Source organism: Theobroma cacao, chromosome 5 (assembly GCF_053813885.1).
Source record: "Theobroma cacao isolate CCN51 chromosome 5, ASM5381388v1, whole genome shotgun sequence".
NCBI lineage: Eukaryota > Viridiplantae > Streptophyta > Magnoliopsida > Malvales > Malvaceae > Theobroma > Theobroma cacao.
Genome location: NC_142643.1, coordinates 31,914,365 through 31,928,609, shown reverse-complemented (window position 1 = coordinate 31,928,609; position 14,245 = coordinate 31,914,365). Strand labels below are relative to the sequence as shown.

The 14,245-nt window shown below is 58.8% G+C and overlaps 70 non-coding genes across 70 annotated transcripts; all 70 read left to right on the top strand.

The window, feature by feature from the left end:
* Nucleotides 1-16: 16 nt before the first annotated feature.
* On the top strand, nt 17-135 carry LOC148762746 (5S ribosomal RNA). Its single transcript, XR_016026624.1, has one exon. It is a non-coding gene; the product is annotated as a 5S ribosomal RNA (ribosomal RNA).
* An 85-nt stretch (nt 136-220) lies between these two features.
* Nucleotides 221-339, top strand: LOC148762745 (5S ribosomal RNA). Its single transcript, XR_016026623.1, has one exon. It is a non-coding gene; the product is annotated as a 5S ribosomal RNA (ribosomal RNA).
* An 85-nt stretch (nt 340-424) lies between these two features.
* Nucleotides 425-543, top strand: LOC148762744 (5S ribosomal RNA). Its single transcript, XR_016026621.1, has one exon. It is a non-coding gene; the product is annotated as a 5S ribosomal RNA (ribosomal RNA).
* Nucleotides 544-628: 85 nt separating this feature from the next.
* Nucleotides 629-747, top strand: LOC148762743 (5S ribosomal RNA). Its single transcript, XR_016026620.1, has one exon. It is a non-coding gene; the product is annotated as a 5S ribosomal RNA (ribosomal RNA).
* Nucleotides 748-832: 85 nt separating this feature from the next.
* On the top strand, nt 833-951 carry LOC148762742 (5S ribosomal RNA). The gene has a single exon (XR_016026619.1). It is a non-coding gene; the product is annotated as a 5S ribosomal RNA (ribosomal RNA).
* Nucleotides 952-1,036: 85 nt separating this feature from the next.
* LOC148762741 (5S ribosomal RNA) lies at nt 1,037-1,155 on the top strand. Its single transcript, XR_016026618.1, has one exon. It is a non-coding gene; the product is annotated as a 5S ribosomal RNA (ribosomal RNA).
* An 85-nt stretch (nt 1,156-1,240) lies between these two features.
* LOC148762740 (5S ribosomal RNA) lies at nt 1,241-1,359 on the top strand. The gene has a single exon (XR_016026617.1). It is a non-coding gene; the product is annotated as a 5S ribosomal RNA (ribosomal RNA).
* An 85-nt stretch (nt 1,360-1,444) lies between these two features.
* Nucleotides 1,445-1,563, top strand: LOC148762739 (5S ribosomal RNA). The gene has a single exon (XR_016026616.1). It is a non-coding gene; the product is annotated as a 5S ribosomal RNA (ribosomal RNA).
* Nucleotides 1,564-1,648: 85 nt separating this feature from the next.
* LOC148762738 (5S ribosomal RNA) lies at nt 1,649-1,767 on the top strand. Its single transcript, XR_016026615.1, has one exon. It is a non-coding gene; the product is annotated as a 5S ribosomal RNA (ribosomal RNA).
* Nucleotides 1,768-1,852: 85 nt separating this feature from the next.
* LOC148762737 (5S ribosomal RNA) lies at nt 1,853-1,971 on the top strand. Its single transcript, XR_016026614.1, has one exon. It is a non-coding gene; the product is annotated as a 5S ribosomal RNA (ribosomal RNA).
* Nucleotides 1,972-2,056: 85 nt separating this feature from the next.
* LOC148762736 (5S ribosomal RNA) lies at nt 2,057-2,175 on the top strand. The gene has a single exon (XR_016026613.1). It is a non-coding gene; the product is annotated as a 5S ribosomal RNA (ribosomal RNA).
* Nucleotides 2,176-2,260: 85 nt separating this feature from the next.
* LOC148762735 (5S ribosomal RNA) lies at nt 2,261-2,379 on the top strand. Its single transcript, XR_016026612.1, has one exon. It is a non-coding gene; the product is annotated as a 5S ribosomal RNA (ribosomal RNA).
* Nucleotides 2,380-2,464: 85 nt separating this feature from the next.
* On the top strand, nt 2,465-2,583 carry LOC148762734 (5S ribosomal RNA). Its single transcript, XR_016026610.1, has one exon. It is a non-coding gene; the product is annotated as a 5S ribosomal RNA (ribosomal RNA).
* Nucleotides 2,584-2,668: 85 nt separating this feature from the next.
* LOC148762733 (5S ribosomal RNA) lies at nt 2,669-2,787 on the top strand. Its single transcript, XR_016026609.1, has one exon. It is a non-coding gene; the product is annotated as a 5S ribosomal RNA (ribosomal RNA).
* An 85-nt stretch (nt 2,788-2,872) lies between these two features.
* Nucleotides 2,873-2,991, top strand: LOC148762732 (5S ribosomal RNA). Its single transcript, XR_016026608.1, has one exon. It is a non-coding gene; the product is annotated as a 5S ribosomal RNA (ribosomal RNA).
* An 85-nt stretch (nt 2,992-3,076) lies between these two features.
* On the top strand, nt 3,077-3,195 carry LOC148762731 (5S ribosomal RNA). Its single transcript, XR_016026607.1, has one exon. It is a non-coding gene; the product is annotated as a 5S ribosomal RNA (ribosomal RNA).
* An 85-nt stretch (nt 3,196-3,280) lies between these two features.
* On the top strand, nt 3,281-3,399 carry LOC148762730 (5S ribosomal RNA). Its single transcript, XR_016026606.1, has one exon. It is a non-coding gene; the product is annotated as a 5S ribosomal RNA (ribosomal RNA).
* An 85-nt stretch (nt 3,400-3,484) lies between these two features.
* LOC148762729 (5S ribosomal RNA) lies at nt 3,485-3,603 on the top strand. Its single transcript, XR_016026605.1, has one exon. It is a non-coding gene; the product is annotated as a 5S ribosomal RNA (ribosomal RNA).
* An 85-nt stretch (nt 3,604-3,688) lies between these two features.
* On the top strand, nt 3,689-3,807 carry LOC148762728 (5S ribosomal RNA). The gene has a single exon (XR_016026604.1). It is a non-coding gene; the product is annotated as a 5S ribosomal RNA (ribosomal RNA).
* Nucleotides 3,808-3,892: 85 nt separating this feature from the next.
* LOC148762727 (5S ribosomal RNA) lies at nt 3,893-4,011 on the top strand. The gene has a single exon (XR_016026603.1). It is a non-coding gene; the product is annotated as a 5S ribosomal RNA (ribosomal RNA).
* An 85-nt stretch (nt 4,012-4,096) lies between these two features.
* On the top strand, nt 4,097-4,215 carry LOC148762726 (5S ribosomal RNA). The gene has a single exon (XR_016026602.1). It is a non-coding gene; the product is annotated as a 5S ribosomal RNA (ribosomal RNA).
* Nucleotides 4,216-4,300: 85 nt separating this feature from the next.
* On the top strand, nt 4,301-4,419 carry LOC148762725 (5S ribosomal RNA). Its single transcript, XR_016026601.1, has one exon. It is a non-coding gene; the product is annotated as a 5S ribosomal RNA (ribosomal RNA).
* An 85-nt stretch (nt 4,420-4,504) lies between these two features.
* On the top strand, nt 4,505-4,623 carry LOC148762724 (5S ribosomal RNA). Its single transcript, XR_016026599.1, has one exon. It is a non-coding gene; the product is annotated as a 5S ribosomal RNA (ribosomal RNA).
* An 85-nt stretch (nt 4,624-4,708) lies between these two features.
* Nucleotides 4,709-4,827, top strand: LOC148762723 (5S ribosomal RNA). Its single transcript, XR_016026598.1, has one exon. It is a non-coding gene; the product is annotated as a 5S ribosomal RNA (ribosomal RNA).
* Nucleotides 4,828-4,913: 86 nt separating this feature from the next.
* On the top strand, nt 4,914-5,032 carry LOC148762722 (5S ribosomal RNA). Its single transcript, XR_016026597.1, has one exon. It is a non-coding gene; the product is annotated as a 5S ribosomal RNA (ribosomal RNA).
* An 85-nt stretch (nt 5,033-5,117) lies between these two features.
* On the top strand, nt 5,118-5,236 carry LOC148762721 (5S ribosomal RNA). Its single transcript, XR_016026596.1, has one exon. It is a non-coding gene; the product is annotated as a 5S ribosomal RNA (ribosomal RNA).
* An 85-nt stretch (nt 5,237-5,321) lies between these two features.
* Nucleotides 5,322-5,440, top strand: LOC148762720 (5S ribosomal RNA). Its single transcript, XR_016026595.1, has one exon. It is a non-coding gene; the product is annotated as a 5S ribosomal RNA (ribosomal RNA).
* An 85-nt stretch (nt 5,441-5,525) lies between these two features.
* Nucleotides 5,526-5,644, top strand: LOC148762719 (5S ribosomal RNA). The gene has a single exon (XR_016026594.1). It is a non-coding gene; the product is annotated as a 5S ribosomal RNA (ribosomal RNA).
* An 85-nt stretch (nt 5,645-5,729) lies between these two features.
* On the top strand, nt 5,730-5,848 carry LOC148762718 (5S ribosomal RNA). The gene has a single exon (XR_016026593.1). It is a non-coding gene; the product is annotated as a 5S ribosomal RNA (ribosomal RNA).
* An 85-nt stretch (nt 5,849-5,933) lies between these two features.
* Nucleotides 5,934-6,052, top strand: LOC148762717 (5S ribosomal RNA). Its single transcript, XR_016026592.1, has one exon. It is a non-coding gene; the product is annotated as a 5S ribosomal RNA (ribosomal RNA).
* An 85-nt stretch (nt 6,053-6,137) lies between these two features.
* On the top strand, nt 6,138-6,256 carry LOC148762716 (5S ribosomal RNA). The gene has a single exon (XR_016026591.1). It is a non-coding gene; the product is annotated as a 5S ribosomal RNA (ribosomal RNA).
* An 85-nt stretch (nt 6,257-6,341) lies between these two features.
* LOC148762715 (5S ribosomal RNA) lies at nt 6,342-6,460 on the top strand. Its single transcript, XR_016026590.1, has one exon. It is a non-coding gene; the product is annotated as a 5S ribosomal RNA (ribosomal RNA).
* Nucleotides 6,461-6,545: 85 nt separating this feature from the next.
* On the top strand, nt 6,546-6,664 carry LOC148762714 (5S ribosomal RNA). The gene has a single exon (XR_016026588.1). It is a non-coding gene; the product is annotated as a 5S ribosomal RNA (ribosomal RNA).
* An 85-nt stretch (nt 6,665-6,749) lies between these two features.
* On the top strand, nt 6,750-6,868 carry LOC148762713 (5S ribosomal RNA). Its single transcript, XR_016026587.1, has one exon. It is a non-coding gene; the product is annotated as a 5S ribosomal RNA (ribosomal RNA).
* Nucleotides 6,869-6,953: 85 nt separating this feature from the next.
* On the top strand, nt 6,954-7,072 carry LOC148762712 (5S ribosomal RNA). The gene has a single exon (XR_016026586.1). It is a non-coding gene; the product is annotated as a 5S ribosomal RNA (ribosomal RNA).
* Nucleotides 7,073-7,157: 85 nt separating this feature from the next.
* Nucleotides 7,158-7,276, top strand: LOC148762711 (5S ribosomal RNA). Its single transcript, XR_016026585.1, has one exon. It is a non-coding gene; the product is annotated as a 5S ribosomal RNA (ribosomal RNA).
* Nucleotides 7,277-7,361: 85 nt separating this feature from the next.
* LOC148762710 (5S ribosomal RNA) lies at nt 7,362-7,480 on the top strand. Its single transcript, XR_016026584.1, has one exon. It is a non-coding gene; the product is annotated as a 5S ribosomal RNA (ribosomal RNA).
* Nucleotides 7,481-7,565: 85 nt separating this feature from the next.
* Nucleotides 7,566-7,684, top strand: LOC148762709 (5S ribosomal RNA). Its single transcript, XR_016026583.1, has one exon. It is a non-coding gene; the product is annotated as a 5S ribosomal RNA (ribosomal RNA).
* An 85-nt stretch (nt 7,685-7,769) lies between these two features.
* On the top strand, nt 7,770-7,888 carry LOC148762708 (5S ribosomal RNA). The gene has a single exon (XR_016026582.1). It is a non-coding gene; the product is annotated as a 5S ribosomal RNA (ribosomal RNA).
* Nucleotides 7,889-7,973: 85 nt separating this feature from the next.
* LOC148762707 (5S ribosomal RNA) lies at nt 7,974-8,092 on the top strand. The gene has a single exon (XR_016026581.1). It is a non-coding gene; the product is annotated as a 5S ribosomal RNA (ribosomal RNA).
* Nucleotides 8,093-8,177: 85 nt separating this feature from the next.
* Nucleotides 8,178-8,296, top strand: LOC148762706 (5S ribosomal RNA). Its single transcript, XR_016026580.1, has one exon. It is a non-coding gene; the product is annotated as a 5S ribosomal RNA (ribosomal RNA).
* Nucleotides 8,297-8,381: 85 nt separating this feature from the next.
* LOC148762705 (5S ribosomal RNA) lies at nt 8,382-8,500 on the top strand. Its single transcript, XR_016026579.1, has one exon. It is a non-coding gene; the product is annotated as a 5S ribosomal RNA (ribosomal RNA).
* Nucleotides 8,501-8,585: 85 nt separating this feature from the next.
* On the top strand, nt 8,586-8,704 carry LOC148762704 (5S ribosomal RNA). Its single transcript, XR_016026577.1, has one exon. It is a non-coding gene; the product is annotated as a 5S ribosomal RNA (ribosomal RNA).
* Nucleotides 8,705-8,789: 85 nt separating this feature from the next.
* Nucleotides 8,790-8,908, top strand: LOC148762703 (5S ribosomal RNA). The gene has a single exon (XR_016026576.1). It is a non-coding gene; the product is annotated as a 5S ribosomal RNA (ribosomal RNA).
* An 85-nt stretch (nt 8,909-8,993) lies between these two features.
* LOC148762702 (5S ribosomal RNA) lies at nt 8,994-9,112 on the top strand. The gene has a single exon (XR_016026575.1). It is a non-coding gene; the product is annotated as a 5S ribosomal RNA (ribosomal RNA).
* An 85-nt stretch (nt 9,113-9,197) lies between these two features.
* LOC148762701 (5S ribosomal RNA) lies at nt 9,198-9,316 on the top strand. The gene has a single exon (XR_016026574.1). It is a non-coding gene; the product is annotated as a 5S ribosomal RNA (ribosomal RNA).
* Nucleotides 9,317-9,401: 85 nt separating this feature from the next.
* On the top strand, nt 9,402-9,520 carry LOC148762700 (5S ribosomal RNA). Its single transcript, XR_016026573.1, has one exon. It is a non-coding gene; the product is annotated as a 5S ribosomal RNA (ribosomal RNA).
* An 85-nt stretch (nt 9,521-9,605) lies between these two features.
* On the top strand, nt 9,606-9,724 carry LOC148762699 (5S ribosomal RNA). The gene has a single exon (XR_016026885.1). It is a non-coding gene; the product is annotated as a 5S ribosomal RNA (ribosomal RNA).
* Nucleotides 9,725-9,809: 85 nt separating this feature from the next.
* LOC148762698 (5S ribosomal RNA) lies at nt 9,810-9,928 on the top strand. The gene has a single exon (XR_016026884.1). It is a non-coding gene; the product is annotated as a 5S ribosomal RNA (ribosomal RNA).
* An 85-nt stretch (nt 9,929-10,013) lies between these two features.
* Nucleotides 10,014-10,132, top strand: LOC148762697 (5S ribosomal RNA). Its single transcript, XR_016026883.1, has one exon. It is a non-coding gene; the product is annotated as a 5S ribosomal RNA (ribosomal RNA).
* An 85-nt stretch (nt 10,133-10,217) lies between these two features.
* On the top strand, nt 10,218-10,336 carry LOC148762696 (5S ribosomal RNA). Its single transcript, XR_016026882.1, has one exon. It is a non-coding gene; the product is annotated as a 5S ribosomal RNA (ribosomal RNA).
* An 85-nt stretch (nt 10,337-10,421) lies between these two features.
* LOC148762695 (5S ribosomal RNA) lies at nt 10,422-10,540 on the top strand. Its single transcript, XR_016026881.1, has one exon. It is a non-coding gene; the product is annotated as a 5S ribosomal RNA (ribosomal RNA).
* An 85-nt stretch (nt 10,541-10,625) lies between these two features.
* On the top strand, nt 10,626-10,744 carry LOC148762694 (5S ribosomal RNA). The gene has a single exon (XR_016026879.1). It is a non-coding gene; the product is annotated as a 5S ribosomal RNA (ribosomal RNA).
* An 85-nt stretch (nt 10,745-10,829) lies between these two features.
* LOC148762693 (5S ribosomal RNA) lies at nt 10,830-10,948 on the top strand. Its single transcript, XR_016026878.1, has one exon. It is a non-coding gene; the product is annotated as a 5S ribosomal RNA (ribosomal RNA).
* An 85-nt stretch (nt 10,949-11,033) lies between these two features.
* LOC148762692 (5S ribosomal RNA) lies at nt 11,034-11,152 on the top strand. Its single transcript, XR_016026877.1, has one exon. It is a non-coding gene; the product is annotated as a 5S ribosomal RNA (ribosomal RNA).
* An 85-nt stretch (nt 11,153-11,237) lies between these two features.
* Nucleotides 11,238-11,356, top strand: LOC148762691 (5S ribosomal RNA). Its single transcript, XR_016026876.1, has one exon. It is a non-coding gene; the product is annotated as a 5S ribosomal RNA (ribosomal RNA).
* An 85-nt stretch (nt 11,357-11,441) lies between these two features.
* On the top strand, nt 11,442-11,560 carry LOC148762690 (5S ribosomal RNA). The gene has a single exon (XR_016026875.1). It is a non-coding gene; the product is annotated as a 5S ribosomal RNA (ribosomal RNA).
* Nucleotides 11,561-11,645: 85 nt separating this feature from the next.
* On the top strand, nt 11,646-11,764 carry LOC148762689 (5S ribosomal RNA). The gene has a single exon (XR_016026874.1). It is a non-coding gene; the product is annotated as a 5S ribosomal RNA (ribosomal RNA).
* An 85-nt stretch (nt 11,765-11,849) lies between these two features.
* LOC148762688 (5S ribosomal RNA) lies at nt 11,850-11,968 on the top strand. Its single transcript, XR_016026873.1, has one exon. It is a non-coding gene; the product is annotated as a 5S ribosomal RNA (ribosomal RNA).
* An 85-nt stretch (nt 11,969-12,053) lies between these two features.
* Nucleotides 12,054-12,172, top strand: LOC148762687 (5S ribosomal RNA). Its single transcript, XR_016026872.1, has one exon. It is a non-coding gene; the product is annotated as a 5S ribosomal RNA (ribosomal RNA).
* An 85-nt stretch (nt 12,173-12,257) lies between these two features.
* On the top strand, nt 12,258-12,376 carry LOC148762686 (5S ribosomal RNA). The gene has a single exon (XR_016026871.1). It is a non-coding gene; the product is annotated as a 5S ribosomal RNA (ribosomal RNA).
* An 85-nt stretch (nt 12,377-12,461) lies between these two features.
* Nucleotides 12,462-12,580, top strand: LOC148762685 (5S ribosomal RNA). The gene has a single exon (XR_016026870.1). It is a non-coding gene; the product is annotated as a 5S ribosomal RNA (ribosomal RNA).
* An 85-nt stretch (nt 12,581-12,665) lies between these two features.
* On the top strand, nt 12,666-12,784 carry LOC148762684 (5S ribosomal RNA). The gene has a single exon (XR_016026868.1). It is a non-coding gene; the product is annotated as a 5S ribosomal RNA (ribosomal RNA).
* An 85-nt stretch (nt 12,785-12,869) lies between these two features.
* On the top strand, nt 12,870-12,988 carry LOC148762683 (5S ribosomal RNA). Its single transcript, XR_016026867.1, has one exon. It is a non-coding gene; the product is annotated as a 5S ribosomal RNA (ribosomal RNA).
* Nucleotides 12,989-13,073: 85 nt separating this feature from the next.
* Nucleotides 13,074-13,192, top strand: LOC148762682 (5S ribosomal RNA). The gene has a single exon (XR_016026861.1). It is a non-coding gene; the product is annotated as a 5S ribosomal RNA (ribosomal RNA).
* Nucleotides 13,193-13,277: 85 nt separating this feature from the next.
* Nucleotides 13,278-13,396, top strand: LOC148762681 (5S ribosomal RNA). The gene has a single exon (XR_016026850.1). It is a non-coding gene; the product is annotated as a 5S ribosomal RNA (ribosomal RNA).
* Nucleotides 13,397-13,481: 85 nt separating this feature from the next.
* On the top strand, nt 13,482-13,600 carry LOC148762680 (5S ribosomal RNA). The gene has a single exon (XR_016026840.1). It is a non-coding gene; the product is annotated as a 5S ribosomal RNA (ribosomal RNA).
* Nucleotides 13,601-13,685: 85 nt separating this feature from the next.
* LOC148762679 (5S ribosomal RNA) lies at nt 13,686-13,804 on the top strand. Its single transcript, XR_016026829.1, has one exon. It is a non-coding gene; the product is annotated as a 5S ribosomal RNA (ribosomal RNA).
* Nucleotides 13,805-13,889: 85 nt separating this feature from the next.
* On the top strand, nt 13,890-14,008 carry LOC148762678 (5S ribosomal RNA). The gene has a single exon (XR_016026818.1). It is a non-coding gene; the product is annotated as a 5S ribosomal RNA (ribosomal RNA).
* Nucleotides 14,009-14,093: 85 nt separating this feature from the next.
* Nucleotides 14,094-14,212, top strand: LOC148762677 (5S ribosomal RNA). The gene has a single exon (XR_016026806.1). It is a non-coding gene; the product is annotated as a 5S ribosomal RNA (ribosomal RNA).
* Nucleotides 14,213-14,245: the final 33 nt, after the last annotated feature.

Genomic DNA, 14,245 nt, shown 5'->3' with positions numbered 1-14,245 from the left:
TGGCGCAGGACATGTCGGGTGCGATCATACCAGCACTAATGCACCGGATCCCATCAGAACTCCGCAGTTAAGCGTGCTTGGGCGAGAGTAGTACTAGGATGGGTGACCTCCTGGGAAGTCCTCGTGTTGCACCCCTTTTTTCCGTCGGCTTTTGGATCGTCTTAGGCTCGGCGGCGGGGGGCGGGGAGGGGTCTTGTGCATTGTTGGCGCAGGACATGTCGGGTGCGATCATACCAGCACTAATGCACCGGATCCCATCAGAACTCCGCAGTTAAGCGTGCTTGGGCGAGAGTAGTACTAGGATGGGTGACCTCCTGGGAAGTCCTCGTGTTGCACCCCTTTTTTCCGTCGGCTTTTGGATCGTCTTAGGCTCGGCGGCGGGGGGCGGGGAGGGGTCTTGTGCATTGTTGGCGCAGGACATGTCGGGTGCGATCATACCAGCACTAATGCACCGGATCCCATCAGAACTCCGCAGTTAAGCGTGCTTGGGCGAGAGTAGTACTAGGATGGGTGACCTCCTGGGAAGTCCTCGTGTTGCACCCCTTTTTTCCGTCGGCTTTTGGATCGTCTTAGGCTCGGCGGCGGGGGGCGGGGAGGGGTCTTGTGCATTGTTGGCGCAGGACATGTCGGGTGCGATCATACCAGCACTAATGCACCGGATCCCATCAGAACTCCGCAGTTAAGCGTGCTTGGGCGAGAGTAGTACTAGGATGGGTGACCTCCTGGGAAGTCCTCGTGTTGCACCCCTTTTTTCCGTCGGCTTTTGGATCGTCTTAGGCTCGGCGGCGGGGGGCGGGGAGGGGTCTTGTGCATTGTTGGCGCAGGACATGTCGGGTGCGATCATACCAGCACTAATGCACCGGATCCCATCAGAACTCCGCAGTTAAGCGTGCTTGGGCGAGAGTAGTACTAGGATGGGTGACCTCCTGGGAAGTCCTCGTGTTGCACCCCTTTTTTCCGTCGGCTTTTGGATCGTCTTAGGCTCGGCGGCGGGGGGCGGGGAGGGGTCTTGTGCATTGTTGGCGCAGGACATGTCGGGTGCGATCATACCAGCACTAATGCACCGGATCCCATCAGAACTCCGCAGTTAAGCGTGCTTGGGCGAGAGTAGTACTAGGATGGGTGACCTCCTGGGAAGTCCTCGTGTTGCACCCCTTTTTTCCGTCGGCTTTTGGATCGTCTTAGGCTCGGCGGCGGGGGGCGGGGAGGGGTCTTGTGCATTGTTGGCGCAGGACATGTCGGGTGCGATCATACCAGCACTAATGCACCGGATCCCATCAGAACTCCGCAGTTAAGCGTGCTTGGGCGAGAGTAGTACTAGGATGGGTGACCTCCTGGGAAGTCCTCGTGTTGCACCCCTTTTTTCCGTCGGCTTTTGGATCGTCTTAGGCTCGGCGGCGGGGGGCGGGGAGGGGTCTTGTGCATTGTTGGCGCAGGACATGTCGGGTGCGATCATACCAGCACTAATGCACCGGATCCCATCAGAACTCCGCAGTTAAGCGTGCTTGGGCGAGAGTAGTACTAGGATGGGTGACCTCCTGGGAAGTCCTCGTGTTGCACCCCTTTTTTCCGTCGGCTTTTGGATCGTCTTAGGCTCGGCGGCGGGGGGCGGGGAGGGGTCTTGTGCATTGTTGGCGCAGGACATGTCGGGTGCGATCATACCAGCACTAATGCACCGGATCCCATCAGAACTCCGCAGTTAAGCGTGCTTGGGCGAGAGTAGTACTAGGATGGGTGACCTCCTGGGAAGTCCTCGTGTTGCACCCCTTTTTTCCGTCGGCTTTTGGATCGTCTTAGGCTCGGCGGCGGGGGGCGGGGAGGGGTCTTGTGCATTGTTGGCGCAGGACATGTCGGGTGCGATCATACCAGCACTAATGCACCGGATCCCATCAGAACTCCGCAGTTAAGCGTGCTTGGGCGAGAGTAGTACTAGGATGGGTGACCTCCTGGGAAGTCCTCGTGTTGCACCCCTTTTTTCCGTCGGCTTTTGGATCGTCTTAGGCTCGGCGGCGGGGGGCGGGGAGGGGTCTTGTGCATTGTTGGCGCAGGACATGTCGGGTGCGATCATACCAGCACTAATGCACCGGATCCCATCAGAACTCCGCAGTTAAGCGTGCTTGGGCGAGAGTAGTACTAGGATGGGTGACCTCCTGGGAAGTCCTCGTGTTGCACCCCTTTTTTCCGTCGGCTTTTGGATCGTCTTAGGCTCGGCGGCGGGGGGCGGGGAGGGGTCTTGTGCATTGTTGGCGCAGGACATGTCGGGTGCGATCATACCAGCACTAATGCACCGGATCCCATCAGAACTCCGCAGTTAAGCGTGCTTGGGCGAGAGTAGTACTAGGATGGGTGACCTCCTGGGAAGTCCTCGTGTTGCACCCCTTTTTTCCGTCGGCTTTTGGATCGTCTTAGGCTCGGCGGCGGGGGGCGGGGAGGGGTCTTGTGCATTGTTGGCGCAGGACATGTCGGGTGCGATCATACCAGCACTAATGCACCGGATCCCATCAGAACTCCGCAGTTAAGCGTGCTTGGGCGAGAGTAGTACTAGGATGGGTGACCTCCTGGGAAGTCCTCGTGTTGCACCCCTTTTTTCCGTCGGCTTTTGGATCGTCTTAGGCTCGGCGGCGGGGGGCGGGGAGGGGTCTTGTGCATTGTTGGCGCAGGACATGTCGGGTGCGATCATACCAGCACTAATGCACCGGATCCCATCAGAACTCCGCAGTTAAGCGTGCTTGGGCGAGAGTAGTACTAGGATGGGTGACCTCCTGGGAAGTCCTCGTGTTGCACCCCTTTTTTCCGTCGGCTTTTGGATCGTCTTAGGCTCGGCGGCGGGGGGCGGGGAGGGGTCTTGTGCATTGTTGGCGCAGGACATGTCGGGTGCGATCATACCAGCACTAATGCACCGGATCCCATCAGAACTCCGCAGTTAAGCGTGCTTGGGCGAGAGTAGTACTAGGATGGGTGACCTCCTGGGAAGTCCTCGTGTTGCACCCCTTTTTTCCGTCGGCTTTTGGATCGTCTTAGGCTCGGCGGCGGGGGGCGGGGAGGGGTCTTGTGCATTGTTGGCGCAGGACATGTCGGGTGCGATCATACCAGCACTAATGCACCGGATCCCATCAGAACTCCGCAGTTAAGCGTGCTTGGGCGAGAGTAGTACTAGGATGGGTGACCTCCTGGGAAGTCCTCGTGTTGCACCCCTTTTTTCCGTCGGCTTTTGGATCGTCTTAGGCTCGGCGGCGGGGGGCGGGGAGGGGTCTTGTGCATTGTTGGCGCAGGACATGTCGGGTGCGATCATACCAGCACTAATGCACCGGATCCCATCAGAACTCCGCAGTTAAGCGTGCTTGGGCGAGAGTAGTACTAGGATGGGTGACCTCCTGGGAAGTCCTCGTGTTGCACCCCTTTTTTCCGTCGGCTTTTGGATCGTCTTAGGCTCGGCGGCGGGGGGCGGGGAGGGGTCTTGTGCATTGTTGGCGCAGGACATGTCGGGTGCGATCATACCAGCACTAATGCACCGGATCCCATCAGAACTCCGCAGTTAAGCGTGCTTGGGCGAGAGTAGTACTAGGATGGGTGACCTCCTGGGAAGTCCTCGTGTTGCACCCCTTTTTTCCGTCGGCTTTTGGATCGTCTTAGGCTCGGCGGCGGGGGGCGGGGAGGGGTCTTGTGCATTGTTGGCGCAGGACATGTCGGGTGCGATCATACCAGCACTAATGCACCGGATCCCATCAGAACTCCGCAGTTAAGCGTGCTTGGGCGAGAGTAGTACTAGGATGGGTGACCTCCTGGGAAGTCCTCGTGTTGCACCCCTTTTTTCCGTCGGCTTTTGGATCGTCTTAGGCTCGGCGGCGGGGGGCGGGGAGGGGTCTTGTGCATTGTTGGCGCAGGACATGTCGGGTGCGATCATACCAGCACTAATGCACCGGATCCCATCAGAACTCCGCAGTTAAGCGTGCTTGGGCGAGAGTAGTACTAGGATGGGTGACCTCCTGGGAAGTCCTCGTGTTGCACCCCTTTTTTCCGTCGGCTTTTGGATCGTCTTAGGCTCGGCGGCGGGGGGCGGGGAGGGGTCTTGTGCATTGTTGGCGCAGGACATGTCGGGTGCGATCATACCAGCACTAATGCACCGGATCCCATCAGAACTCCGCAGTTAAGCGTGCTTGGGCGAGAGTAGTACTAGGATGGGTGACCTCCTGGGAAGTCCTCGTGTTGCACCCCTTTTTTCCGTCGGCTTTTGGATCGTCTTAGGCTCGGCGGCGGGGGGCGGGGAGGGGTCTTGTGCATTGTTGGCGCAGGACATGTCGGGTGCGATCATACCAGCACTAATGCACCGGATCCCATCAGAACTCCGCAGTTAAGCGTGCTTGGGCGAGAGTAGTACTAGGATGGGTGACCTCCTGGGAAGTCCTCGTGTTGCACCCCTTTTTTCCGTCGGCTTTTGGATCGTCTTAGGCTCGGCGGCGGGGGGCGGGGAGGGGTCTTGTGCATTGTTGGCGCAGGACATGTCGGGTGCGATCATACCAGCACTAATGCACCGGATCCCATCAGAACTCCGCAGTTAAGCGTGCTTGGGCGAGAGTAGTACTAGGATGGGTGACCTCCTGGGAAGTCCTCGTGTTGCACCCCTTTTTTCCGTCGGCTTTTGGATCGTCTTAGGCTCGGCGGCGGGGGGCGGGGAGGGGTCTTGTGCATTGTTGGCGCAGGACATGTCGGGTGCGATCATACCAGCACTAATGCACCGGATCCCATCAGAACTCCGCAGTTAAGCGTGCTTGGGCGAGAGTAGTACTAGGATGGGTGACCTCCTGGGAAGTCCTCGTGTTGCACCCCTTTTTTCCGTCGGCTTTTGGATCGTCTTAGGCTCGGCGGCGGGGGGGCGGGGAGGGGTCTTGTGCATTGTTGGCGCAGGACATGTCGGGTGCGATCATACCAGCACTAATGCACCGGATCCCATCAGAACTCCGCAGTTAAGCGTGCTTGGGCGAGAGTAGTACTAGGATGGGTGACCTCCTGGGAAGTCCTCGTGTTGCACCCCTTTTTTCCGTCGGCTTTTGGATCGTCTTAGGCTCGGCGGCGGGGGGCGGGGAGGGGTCTTGTGCATTGTTGGCGCAGGACATGTCGGGTGCGATCATACCAGCACTAATGCACCGGATCCCATCAGAACTCCGCAGTTAAGCGTGCTTGGGCGAGAGTAGTACTAGGATGGGTGACCTCCTGGGAAGTCCTCGTGTTGCACCCCTTTTTTCCGTCGGCTTTTGGATCGTCTTAGGCTCGGCGGCGGGGGGCGGGGAGGGGTCTTGTGCATTGTTGGCGCAGGACATGTCGGGTGCGATCATACCAGCACTAATGCACCGGATCCCATCAGAACTCCGCAGTTAAGCGTGCTTGGGCGAGAGTAGTACTAGGATGGGTGACCTCCTGGGAAGTCCTCGTGTTGCACCCCTTTTTTCCGTCGGCTTTTGGATCGTCTTAGGCTCGGCGGCGGGGGGCGGGGAGGGGTCTTGTGCATTGTTGGCGCAGGACATGTCGGGTGCGATCATACCAGCACTAATGCACCGGATCCCATCAGAACTCCGCAGTTAAGCGTGCTTGGGCGAGAGTAGTACTAGGATGGGTGACCTCCTGGGAAGTCCTCGTGTTGCACCCCTTTTTTCCGTCGGCTTTTGGATCGTCTTAGGCTCGGCGGCGGGGGGCGGGGAGGGGTCTTGTGCATTGTTGGCGCAGGACATGTCGGGTGCGATCATACCAGCACTAATGCACCGGATCCCATCAGAACTCCGCAGTTAAGCGTGCTTGGGCGAGAGTAGTACTAGGATGGGTGACCTCCTGGGAAGTCCTCGTGTTGCACCCCTTTTTTCCGTCGGCTTTTGGATCGTCTTAGGCTCGGCGGCGGGGGGCGGGGAGGGGTCTTGTGCATTGTTGGCGCAGGACATGTCGGGTGCGATCATACCAGCACTAATGCACCGGATCCCATCAGAACTCCGCAGTTAAGCGTGCTTGGGCGAGAGTAGTACTAGGATGGGTGACCTCCTGGGAAGTCCTCGTGTTGCACCCCTTTTTTCCGTCGGCTTTTGGATCGTCTTAGGCTCGGCGGCGGGGGGCGGGGAGGGGTCTTGTGCATTGTTGGCGCAGGACATGTCGGGTGCGATCATACCAGCACTAATGCACCGGATCCCATCAGAACTCCGCAGTTAAGCGTGCTTGGGCGAGAGTAGTACTAGGATGGGTGACCTCCTGGGAAGTCCTCGTGTTGCACCCCTTTTTTCCGTCGGCTTTTGGATCGTCTTAGGCTCGGCGGCGGGGGGCGGGGAGGGGTCTTGTGCATTGTTGGCGCAGGACATGTCGGGTGCGATCATACCAGCACTAATGCACCGGATCCCATCAGAACTCCGCAGTTAAGCGTGCTTGGGCGAGAGTAGTACTAGGATGGGTGACCTCCTGGGAAGTCCTCGTGTTGCACCCCTTTTTTCCGTCGGCTTTTGGATCGTCTTAGGCTCGGCGGCGGGGGGCGGGGAGGGGTCTTGTGCATTGTTGGCGCAGGACATGTCGGGTGCGATCATACCAGCACTAATGCACCGGATCCCATCAGAACTCCGCAGTTAAGCGTGCTTGGGCGAGAGTAGTACTAGGATGGGTGACCTCCTGGGAAGTCCTCGTGTTGCACCCCTTTTTTCCGTCGGCTTTTGGATCGTCTTAGGCTCGGCGGCGGGGGGCGGGGAGGGGTCTTGTGCATTGTTGGCGCAGGACATGTCGGGTGCGATCATACCAGCACTAATGCACCGGATCCCATCAGAACTCCGCAGTTAAGCGTGCTTGGGCGAGAGTAGTACTAGGATGGGTGACCTCCTGGGAAGTCCTCGTGTTGCACCCCTTTTTTCCGTCGGCTTTTGGATCGTCTTAGGCTCGGCGGCGGGGGGCGGGGAGGGGTCTTGTGCATTGTTGGCGCAGGACATGTCGGGTGCGATCATACCAGCACTAATGCACCGGATCCCATCAGAACTCCGCAGTTAAGCGTGCTTGGGCGAGAGTAGTACTAGGATGGGTGACCTCCTGGGAAGTCCTCGTGTTGCACCCCTTTTTTCCGTCGGCTTTTGGATCGTCTTAGGCTCGGCGGCGGGGGGCGGGGAGGGGTCTTGTGCATTGTTGGCGCAGGACATGTCGGGTGCGATCATACCAGCACTAATGCACCGGATCCCATCAGAACTCCGCAGTTAAGCGTGCTTGGGCGAGAGTAGTACTAGGATGGGTGACCTCCTGGGAAGTCCTCGTGTTGCACCCCTTTTTTCCGTCGGCTTTTGGATCGTCTTAGGCTCGGCGGCGGGGGGCGGGGAGGGGTCTTGTGCATTGTTGGCGCAGGACATGTCGGGTGCGATCATACCAGCACTAATGCACCGGATCCCATCAGAACTCCGCAGTTAAGCGTGCTTGGGCGAGAGTAGTACTAGGATGGGTGACCTCCTGGGAAGTCCTCGTGTTGCACCCCTTTTTTCCGTCGGCTTTTGGATCGTCTTAGGCTCGGCGGCGGGGGGCGGGGAGGGGTCTTGTGCATTGTTGGCGCAGGACATGTCGGGTGCGATCATACCAGCACTAATGCACCGGATCCCATCAGAACTCCGCAGTTAAGCGTGCTTGGGCGAGAGTAGTACTAGGATGGGTGACCTCCTGGGAAGTCCTCGTGTTGCACCCCTTTTTTCCGTCGGCTTTTGGATCGTCTTAGGCTCGGCGGCGGGGGGCGGGGAGGGGTCTTGTGCATTGTTGGCGCAGGACATGTCGGGTGCGATCATACCAGCACTAATGCACCGGATCCCATCAGAACTCCGCAGTTAAGCGTGCTTGGGCGAGAGTAGTACTAGGATGGGTGACCTCCTGGGAAGTCCTCGTGTTGCACCCCTTTTTTCCGTCGGCTTTTGGATCGTCTTAGGCTCGGCGGCGGGGGGCGGGGAGGGGTCTTGTGCATTGTTGGCGCAGGACATGTCGGGTGCGATCATACCAGCACTAATGCACCGGATCCCATCAGAACTCCGCAGTTAAGCGTGCTTGGGCGAGAGTAGTACTAGGATGGGTGACCTCCTGGGAAGTCCTCGTGTTGCACCCCTTTTTTCCGTCGGCTTTTGGATCGTCTTAGGCTCGGCGGCGGGGGGCGGGGAGGGGTCTTGTGCATTGTTGGCGCAGGACATGTCGGGTGCGATCATACCAGCACTAATGCACCGGATCCCATCAGAACTCCGCAGTTAAGCGTGCTTGGGCGAGAGTAGTACTAGGATGGGTGACCTCCTGGGAAGTCCTCGTGTTGCACCCCTTTTTTCCGTCGGCTTTTGGATCGTCTTAGGCTCGGCGGCGGGGGGCGGGGAGGGGTCTTGTGCATTGTTGGCGCAGGACATGTCGGGTGCGATCATACCAGCACTAATGCACCGGATCCCATCAGAACTCCGCAGTTAAGCGTGCTTGGGCGAGAGTAGTACTAGGATGGGTGACCTCCTGGGAAGTCCTCGTGTTGCACCCCTTTTTTCCGTCGGCTTTTGGATCGTCTTAGGCTCGGCGGCGGGGGGCGGGGAGGGGTCTTGTGCATTGTTGGCGCAGGACATGTCGGGTGCGATCATACCAGCACTAATGCACCGGATCCCATCAGAACTCCGCAGTTAAGCGTGCTTGGGCGAGAGTAGTACTAGGATGGGTGACCTCCTGGGAAGTCCTCGTGTTGCACCCCTTTTTTCCGTCGGCTTTTGGATCGTCTTAGGCTCGGCGGCGGGGGGCGGGGAGGGGTCTTGTGCATTGTTGGCGCAGGACATGTCGGGTGCGATCATACCAGCACTAATGCACCGGATCCCATCAGAACTCCGCAGTTAAGCGTGCTTGGGCGAGAGTAGTACTAGGATGGGTGACCTCCTGGGAAGTCCTCGTGTTGCACCCCTTTTTTCCGTCGGCTTTTGGATCGTCTTAGGCTCGGCGGCGGGGGGCGGGGAGGGGTCTTGTGCATTGTTGGCGCAGGACATGTCGGGTGCGATCATACCAGCACTAATGCACCGGATCCCATCAGAACTCCGCAGTTAAGCGTGCTTGGGCGAGAGTAGTACTAGGATGGGTGACCTCCTGGGAAGTCCTCGTGTTGCACCCCTTTTTTCCGTCGGCTTTTGGATCGTCTTAGGCTCGGCGGCGGGGGGCGGGGAGGGGTCTTGTGCATTGTTGGCGCAGGACATGTCGGGTGCGATCATACCAGCACTAATGCACCGGATCCCATCAGAACTCCGCAGTTAAGCGTGCTTGGGCGAGAGTAGTACTAGGATGGGTGACCTCCTGGGAAGTCCTCGTGTTGCACCCCTTTTTTCCGTCGGCTTTTGGATCGTCTTAGGCTCGGCGGCGGGGGGCGGGGAGGGGTCTTGTGCATTGTTGGCGCAGGACATGTCGGGTGCGATCATACCAGCACTAATGCACCGGATCCCATCAGAACTCCGCAGTTAAGCGTGCTTGGGCGAGAGTAGTACTAGGATGGGTGACCTCCTGGGAAGTCCTCGTGTTGCACCCCTTTTTTCCGTCGGCTTTTGGATCGTCTTAGGCTCGGCGGCGGGGGGCGGGGAGGGGTCTTGTGCATTGTTGGCGCAGGACATGTCGGGTGCGATCATACCAGCACTAATGCACCGGATCCCATCAGAACTCCGCAGTTAAGCGTGCTTGGGCGAGAGTAGTACTAGGATGGGTGACCTCCTGGGAAGTCCTCGTGTTGCACCCCTTTTTTCCGTCGGCTTTTGGATCGTCTTAGGCTCGGCGGCGGGGGGCGGGGAGGGGTCTTGTGCATTGTTGGCGCAGGACATGTCGGGTGCGATCATACCAGCACTAATGCACCGGATCCCATCAGAACTCCGCAGTTAAGCGTGCTTGGGCGAGAGTAGTACTAGGATGGGTGACCTCCTGGGAAGTCCTCGTGTTGCACCCCTTTTTTCCGTCGGCTTTTGGATCGTCTTAGGCTCGGCGGCGGGGGGCGGGGAGGGGTCTTGTGCATTGTTGGCGCAGGACATGTCGGGTGCGATCATACCAGCACTAATGCACCGGATCCCATCAGAACTCCGCAGTTAAGCGTGCTTGGGCGAGAGTAGTACTAGGATGGGTGACCTCCTGGGAAGTCCTCGTGTTGCACCCCTTTTTTCCGTCGGCTTTTGGATCGTCTTAGGCTCGGCGGCGGGGGGCGGGGAGGGGTCTTGTGCATTGTTGGCGCAGGACATGTCGGGTGCGATCATACCAGCACTAATGCACCGGATCCCATCAGAACTCCGCAGTTAAGCGTGCTTGGGCGAGAGTAGTACTAGGATGGGTGACCTCCTGGGAAGTCCTCGTGTTGCACCCCTTTTTTCCGTCGGCTTTTGGATCGTCTTAGGCTCGGCGGCGGGGGGCGGGGAGGGGTCTTGTGCATTGTTGGCGCAGGACATGTCGGGTGCGATCATACCAGCACTAATGCACCGGATCCCATCAGAACTCCGCAGTTAAGCGTGCTTGGGCGAGAGTAGTACTAGGATGGGTGACCTCCTGGGAAGTCCTCGTGTTGCACCCCTTTTTTCCGTCGGCTTTTGGATCGTCTTAGGCTCGGCGGCGGGGGGCGGGGAGGGGTCTTGTGCATTGTTGGCGCAGGACATGTCGGGTGCGATCATACCAGCACTAATGCACCGGATCCCATCAGAACTCCGCAGTTAAGCGTGCTTGGGCGAGAGTAGTACTAGGATGGGTGACCTCCTGGGAAGTCCTCGTGTTGCACCCCTTTTTTCCGTCGGCTTTTGGATCGTCTTAGGCTCGGCGGCGGGGGGCGGGGAGGGGTCTTGTGCATTGTTGGCGCAGGACATGTCGGGTGCGATCATACCAGCACTAATGCACCGGATCCCATCAGAACTCCGCAGTTAAGCGTGCTTGGGCGAGAGTAGTACTAGGATGGGTGACCTCCTGGGAAGTCCTCGTGTTGCACCCCTTTTTTCCGTCGGCTTTTGGATCGTCTTAGGCTCGGCGGCGGGGGGCGGGGAGGGGTCTTGTGCATTGTTGGCGCAGGACATGTCGGGTGCGATCATACCAGCACTAATGCACCGGATCCCATCAGAACTCCGCAGTTAAGCGTGCTTGGGCGAGAGTAGTACTAGGATGGGTGACCTCCTGGGAAGTCCTCGTGTTGCACCCCTTTTTTCCGTCGGCTTTTGGATCGTCTTAGGCTCGGCGGCGGGGGGCGGGGAGGGGTCTTGTGCATTGTTGGCGCAGGACATGTCGGGTGCGATCATACCAGCACTAATGCACCGGATCCCATCAGAACTCCGCAGTTAAGCGTGCTTGGGCGAGAGTAGTACTAGGATGGGTGACCTCCTGGGAAGTCCTCGTGTTGCACCCCTTTTTTCCGTCGGCTTTTGGATCGTCTTAGGCTCGGCGGCGGGGGGCGGGGAGGGGTCTTGTGCATTGTTGGCGCAGGACATGTCGGGTGCGATCATACCAGCACTAATGCACCGGATCCCATCAGAACTCCGCAGTTAAGCGTGCTTGGGCGAGAGTAGTACTAGGATGGGTGACCTCCTGGGAAGTCCTCGTGTTGCACCCCTTTTTTCCGTCGGCTTTTGGATCGTCTTAGGCTCGGCGGCGGGGGGCGGGGAGGGGTCTTGTGCATTGTTGGCGCAGGACATGTCGGGTGCGATCATACCAGCACTAATGCACCGGATCCCATCAGAACTCCGCAGTTAAGCGTGCTTGGGCGAGAGTAGTACTAGGATGGGTGACCTCCTGGGAAGTCCTCGTGTTGCACCCCTTTTTTCCGTCGGCTTTTGGATCGTCTTAGGCTCGGCGGCGGGGGGCGGGGAGGGGTCTTGTGCATTGTTGGCGCAGGACATGTCGGGTGCGATCATACCAGCACTAATGCACCGGATCCCATCAGAACTCCGCAGTTAAGCGTGCTTGGGCGAGAGTAGTACTAGGATGGGTGACCTCCTGGGAAGTCCTCGTGTTGCACCCCTTTTTTCCGTCGGCTTTTGGATCGTCTTAGGCTCGGCGGCGGGGGGCGGGGAGGGGTCTTGTGCATTGTTGGCGCAGGACATGTCGGGTGCGATCATACCAGCACTAATGCACCGGATCCCATCAGAACTCCGCAGTTAAGCGTGCTTGGGCGAGAGTAGTACTAGGATGGGTGACCTCCTGGGAAGTCCTCGTGTTGCACCCCTTTTTTCCGTCGGCTTTTGGATCGTCTTAGGCTCGGCGGCGGGGGGCGGGGAGGGGTCTTGTGCATTGTTGGCGCAGGACATGTCGGGTGCGATCATACCAGCACTAATGCACCGGATCCCATCAGAACTCCGCAGTTAAGCGTGCTTGGGCGAGAGTAGTACTAGGATGGGTGACCTCCTGGGAAGTCCTCGTGTTGCACCCCTTTTTTCCGTCGGCTTTTGGATCGTCTTAGGCTCGGCGGCGGGGGGCGGGGAGGGGTCTTGTGCATTGTTGGCGCAGGACATGTCGGGTGCGATCATACCAGCACTAATGCACCGGATCCCATCAGAACTCCGCAGTTAAGCGTGCTTGGGCGAGAGTAGTACTAGGATGGGTGACCTCCTGGGAAGTCCTCGTGTTGCACCCCTTTTTTCCGTCGGCTTTTGGATCGTCTTAGGCTCGGCGGCGGGGGGCGGGGAGGGGTCTTGTGCATTGTTGGCGCAGGACATGTCGGGTGCGATCATACCAGCACTAATGCACCGGATCCCATCAGAACTCCGCAGTTAAGCGTGCTTGGGCGAGAGTAGTACTAGGATGGGTGACCTCCTGGGAAGTCCTCGTGTTGCACCCCTTTTTTCCGTCGGCTTTTGGATCGTCTTAGGCTCGGCGGCGGGGGGCGGGGAGGGGTCTTGTGCATTGTTGGCGCAGGACATGTCGGGTGCGATCATACCAGCACTAATGCACCGGATCCCATCAGAACTCCGCAGTTAAGCGTGCTTGGGCGAGAGTAGTACTAGGATGGGTGACCTCCTGGGAAGTCCTCGTGTTGCACCCCTTTTTTCCGTCGGCTTTTGGATCGTCTTAGGCTCGGCGGCGGGGGGCGGGGAGGGGTCTTGTGCATTGTTGGCGCAGGACATGTCGGGTGCGATCATACCAGCACTAATGCACCGGATCCCATCAGAACTCCGCAGTTAAGCGTGCTTGGGCGAGAGTAGTACTAGGATGGGTGACCTCCTGGGAAGTCCTCGTGTTGCACCCCTTTTTTCCGTCGGCTTTTGGATCGTCTTAGGCTCGGCGGCGGGGGGCGGGGAGGGGTCTTGTGCATTGTTGGCGCAGGACATGTCGGGTGCGATCATACCAGCACTAATGCACCGGATCCCATCAGAACTCCGCAGTTAAGCGTGCTTGGGCGAGAGTAGTACTAGGATGGGTGACCTCCTGGGAAGTCCTCGTGTTGCACCCCTTTTTTCCGTCGGCTTTTGGATCGTCTTAGGCTCGGCGGCGGGGGGCGGGGAGGGGTCTTGTGCATTGTTGGCGCAGGACATGTCGGGTGCGATCATACCAGCACTAATGCACCGGATCCCATCAGAACTCCGCAGTTAAGCGTGCTTGGGCGAGAGTAGTACTAGGATGGGTGACCTCCTGGGAAGTCCTCGTGTTGCACCCCTTTTTTCCGTCGGCTTTTGGATCGTCTTAGGCTCGGCGGCGGGGGGCGGGGAGGGGTCTTGTGCATTGTTGGCGCAGGACATGTCGGGTGCGATCATACCAGCACTAATGCACCGGATCCCATCAGAACTCCGCAGTTAAGCGTGCTTGGGCGAGAGTAGTACTAGGATGGGTGACCTCCTGGGAAGTCCTCGTGTTGCACCCCTTTTTTCCGTCGGCTTTTGGATCGTCTTAGGCTCGGCGGCGGGGGGCGGGGAGGGGTCTTGTGCATTGTTGGCGCAGGACATGTCGGGTGCGATCATACCAGCACTAATGCACCGGATCCCATCAGAACTCCGCAGTTAAGCGTGCTTGGGCGAGAGTAGTACTAGGATGGGTGACCTCCTGGGAAGTCCTCGTGTTGCACCCCTTTTTTCCGTCGGCTTTTGGATCGTCTTAGGCTCGGCGGCGGGGGGCGGGGAGGGGTCTTGTGCATTGTTGGCGCAGGACATGTCGGGTGCGATCATACCAGCACTAATGCACCGGATCCCATCAGAACTCCGCAGTTAAGCGTGCTTGGGCGAGAGTAGTACTAGGATGGGTGACCTCCTGGGAAGTCCTCGTGTTGCACCCCTTTTTTCCGTCGGCTTTTGGATCGTCTTAGGCT